We start from the raw sequence: 5220 nt of genomic DNA, 5'->3' as shown, positions 1-5220 counted from the left end.
GGTCTGCTTTCAAGGTTTGATTAGATCAGTTCTAGATTATGACTGTATGGCATATAGGTCGGCGTCAAAACCGTTGTTGGGAAAACTGGATGCAATACAAGCACAAGCATTATGGATATGTCGTGGGGCTTTTAAAACAACATCTGGACCTGCATTGCCGGTAGAAATAGGGGAAATGCCATTTGAGTTGAAAAGAATGCAGATCATGATGACATATTGTGTCAATTTACAAGGACATGCAACCATTCGACAATAAGTGCTATTGAGCCATGCCGAGAACATGATAAAAGGCCAACTAAGAGCTTTGGTTTGGTTGTTAAGAAGACGTCTAGTGAATTGGGTTTACTGGATAAGAGTTATAACTGTTGTTCTGCCAGCTATTCCTCCTTGGTTACTGCCACAGCCAGAAATTGATCTTGGCCTCCGTGAGCTGGTAAGAGATGAATGTGGGGGAAACTGTAAGCTCTTGAAGTCATACATCAGAAGGAATTACTATAATTATTTACAGATTCATACAGATGGATCTAAAGACCCGTAGATTGGTAGAACAGCATGCAGCAGCAGCATGTTATCCCAGAATTCAATGTTGAGCGTGGAAAGAGATGATGATGATTTATCTGTGTTTGCGTGCGAGATGATGACCGTGGTTATTGCCTTACAATGGGTAGAGGACGTCAGGCCAGAGAGAGTGGTAATTGCATCAGATTCATGTGCAGTATTAATGGGTTTGAAATTGTGCCACTCCAGGATTAGAGATGATTTATTGTGTGAAATATTACAATCACGATTCAGAATCCATCAAATGTGGTCGTTCATTTTGTGTGGGTCCCTGTTGATGGGAATGAGAAGGCGGATAAAGCAGCAAAAAGGGCTTTGAAGAGTGGGAGAAATAATAACATGAATGTAAATATAAATCAGAAGTTAAAGTGGACAAATCAAAAAGACATATGGCAGAATGAATGGAATAAAGGGAGTAAAGGAAGATATCTTTTTTTTAAAATGAACTATTGGGACAGAGGATCTACACTCATGAATAGAATATGAGAAAAGCTTTTCCCCGTTGGTCTCCTGTTTGTTTAATAATTTTCTTTGTTTTGTTGTCTGATGAGAGAGAGACTGTAGATCCTGAGTCCACACTCCAGATTAGTGGGTGGCGCTAATCTGCACCCGGAAGCTGTTTGCCAACCCCATTAAAAGCAAAAGAAGAAGAAGGTCCGGTCACCTGACAGGTGTAACCGCGGGGGGATGACGTCTACATTACGTAGACTACAGGTATGCACCTGTCCAGGAAGGTTGAATGAATGAAGACTCGTAGAGCAGCACTTAACGTGGCCAATGAGGTATGCAAAGTTATCAGTTAATACATTATGCCTGTAACTATTGGAATACACAAGGGGTTAGCCAAATGCTAATATGCTAGGGGAGTCTACATGATGGCAATGCTAATTGCTAATTTAGCTGTAAGCGCAACAGAAGAGAAATTAAAGTTAAAGAGAATTTCAAAAAAAGATGTGTATATATTAGGGGTGTAACGGTTCACAAAACTCACGGTTCGGTACGATACAGTGGAGCCACGGTTCGGTACAGTAGAAAACTATAAATGCCAGAGAAATCTTGATTTTAAAATATATTTATTCATTACAACTAACATCATAAAGTTATTCTTTGACTTTGAACAATGATGGAACTATACCTGAGTGACTCATCTTCTGGGGTGTCTTCTTAGCAACACATAAGCATAAAAAACAAAAACTGCTCCTTAATGTTATGTAGTATTGTTACTTACATCTTGTATTGTTACTTACATCTTGCAAAAGAGATTTTTAATCTCAATGGGACTACATATATATATATATATATATATATATATATATATATATATATATATATATATATATATATATATATATATATATATATATTAAACTATCCTCACTTTAACTGTTGAGTCCAATACACACTTTAATGTTATTTTTTGGTTCGCTCCAAAGAAGGGCAATATTTAAAAACGTTTTGAAGTGATTTTAGATCTTGGATATTCGCCAGAATGTCGAAAATACGTGGAACATTTTACAGGTTGAATGGAGTTTTTCTACATGAATGTTTGAGTGAATAGATAGCAGATGAAAAAGTATAAATTTGTGTCAATTTTAAACATTCCGTCCATTTATTTGAATGTTTACAAAGTTAAATCGCAATTCCAACATGATCTCACTACGAACATCCGTAACGTTGCGTCATTATTTCCTCCGTCTTCTGTAGTTTGGGGGCTACGCGTTTTAATCAATTTGAATGACGGCATGAGAGGGGAGCTCTTCTTTTAAACAAAACTTTACTTTTCAGACTGTGAAAAGTGGACGGGTCCAATGCTGCCTTCTGAGGAAGTGTGTGTGTGTGTGGGGGGGGGGGGGCGTGTCCCCTGTGTCACCCCCCGTAAAGTTCCGCCCTTGTCCACACAGCTTTGGCTTCTGCTGTTTCTTTTCACACCTCTCCTTATCTTCCAGACGCACCTTTGCAACAAACTTAACCCCCCGCCTCCCCCGAGGCGACGCACGCTGCGACTTGCCGCTGGGGAAATTCTGACCACCGTGCGCTGAAATGATCTGGACTGATATCACTGTATTTACTGAAATGTGCGTATTTGTCGGATTTGGCTGGCCTCTGAACCACTCTGTCCTCTTATCTAGTTGTCCACCCCGAATCCCTTCTCCCCACTTCTTCTGCATCCTCTCATTTTTCTTCCGCTACTTCCTTCATCATCTTTTATCGCAACCGTTATCCTCCTCAACGTCTTGAAACTCGTAGATTTGATCTTTCACGCTGTTTTTCATTATTTAGAATGGTCGTTATTCAAAAGTTTGCCCCCCCCCCCGTACGTCTCCCAGCTTCTTCTCATCCTGCCTCAAGTTCTTGCAAATGTAGAAATTCTCTCTGTGACTTGTAGTCTGTTGATTTAATTTAAGTTAATTACATTTTTGGCCACTTGAGGTCAGTCATATTTCTGGCCACCTGATAATGGCGAGTCCAACATTAACTCTCCCTTTCTCCCGAGGGAGACATCTATCTCTTTAGCCGCTGCTACAATAAGCTAACTTTGTCTCTCTGCTGTTTATTGGTGCTCTGGCAGGTAGCGTACGGTAGGCTAGAGGTTTGACATTAAAAACAGCTGCCGGCTTTGCCAGAATACGGGGTCAAAGTTCATTTGGTGACGCCGAACTACAGCAGTAGAGGTGCCAACCGTGGACTCTGAGAACGTGCTCCCATTATTGCGTCTGTCTCTCTCTCTCTCTCCTTCAGATGCATAAATGTGCACAACACGCCTTGCACACGGCCCCCATGATACCACTGTGAGGACCGCGGGATAGCAGCAGCCCCACAGCCAGGTGTGCGTCTCAGCAGGCGGCAACTACGAATCAGTGAGCAAGTTGGGTGACATCACGTCTCCTGCAGCGCCTCCGCTGCTTCCTGTTTCTGCTGTCCTTCATCTCTCAGCAGGCGATCCCTATCTGCTTCATTTGTTTTCAGCATGGTTTTTTTTTATGACTCACCCAGCATGTAAAAGGACTCTCTCACTCTAACCCACTCGGTCTGTGCCGGTGTTGCCTTCTTTGTAGTGAGGCAGAGTAGCATCTCATCTTCATGCGACGTGGAAGGTCAAATTCTTCTTCTTTTCGTTCGCCTCACAAATCGTACGTTTACGGCTGGGATCATCAAGTGTCTTCTTTGGAAGGACAGCAGAGACCTCTCAGAAGAAGACAGGAAAGCGTTTTGTTGGCAACACAAAGCTTCTGGAGGCAGGTGGCCAATGTGTTTACCTTGGCTCTCTGAGGCACTGTCACACGAGAGCGTACTCATGGGTTTATCATCGTGTTGATTATACAAAGACAGATTACACAAAGACAGAAACAAGCAAAGTTTAACAGCCTCAGACCCGCAGGAGAACACACACACACACACACACCATGAAAGAAACTCCAATCCTCCAAAGAAGAGGGATCTTGAGCACTGCAGAAAGCACGCACACACACACACACACACACACATATATTTGGCCCTCTTGAGCTCGTTCCCACTATCTCCTCCACTTCACTTCAATTCACCGCACTTGTCTTCAGGGGGAATTAGCTCCCTGCATGTTGTCTTTCAGGCTGGGTAAGGTAAACAAAATGCTTTTCACTTGAAAGACAAAAGTTTCTCAACTACTTGATAATCCTGCTCTTGTTTTTTTGTTTTGTTTTCTCATGACAGCGGCATCCTCTGACCATGCCCTCTGTGTCTCTCTTGCTGTTCTGCTGTAGCCTATAAAACACAGTCTAGTCTATTTTAGTGCAGACCCCAGCGAGTTGTTCCATCATTAGGAGGGATCCGAATCGCACTCATTTGCTTTTCAGGACTGGAACCATTATGTTAACGTCTCTCCCCGACTCTTACCGAACACAAACAAACAGCATATCCTCCCGGTAGACGGTTTTCCTCATCCGTCTATCCCTGCGAGGGGAACTTGGCCCTCTTACCAACGAACGCGCACACAAACCAAACGCACACACAGCCGCATGCCAGGCCCCCTCCCCCCCCCCCCCCTTTTAGCTATAACTCTTACAAAACGCCTGTCATCCTTGCTCAGTCATACGCACGCGGGGAGTCAGCACAAGCCGATGGATCAATTTAGTACAGAAAAGCTGTGGCATTCTTCAAATGTAATGGGCTTTGATGTCGACGCTGAGCTGCATTACAGACACCCTGCTGAAGCCACTGAAGCCTCTTTTCATCGGCCTGCTTCCCATGCAGAGGACGCCGGCAGGAAACGTGCCTCACTTCTGCTTCGCTGTTTCTTTTTCGTGTGTGTGTGTGTGTGTGTGTGTGTGTGTGTGTGTGTTTTCTTCTTCTTCTCCTGCTTGGAGGAGTGCAGTTTGTGGCTCGCACATCCTCCTTTTACTTTCACAAATGTATGTTCCTGCGTGGGAAATAGCTACTTCCTTCCCAGCTCGTTTCGTGTGATTGGTTCTCCCTGCCAGCCAGAATCTCCCCAATGACCCTATTGGTGACACCAACATGATCATGTTGAGCCTTTATGCAACTCTTATGAGATTTCTCTTTGTTTCTGCAGTAGGAATCCATCTGTGTGACACTATACTGTCCCTCCACAGTGACAGACTGCCCCCTTGTGGACAGTTTGTTCATAGCATGTGTTTGCATTGAGTCGTTTTCCCGTATGGATCG

This window comes from Melanostigma gelatinosum, assembly GCF_949748355.1.
Source record: "Melanostigma gelatinosum genome assembly, chromosome: 5".
Classification (NCBI taxonomy): Eukaryota; Metazoa; Chordata; class Actinopteri; order Perciformes; family Zoarcidae; genus Melanostigma; species Melanostigma gelatinosum.
Note: the sequence above shows the minus strand (reverse complement) of the source record.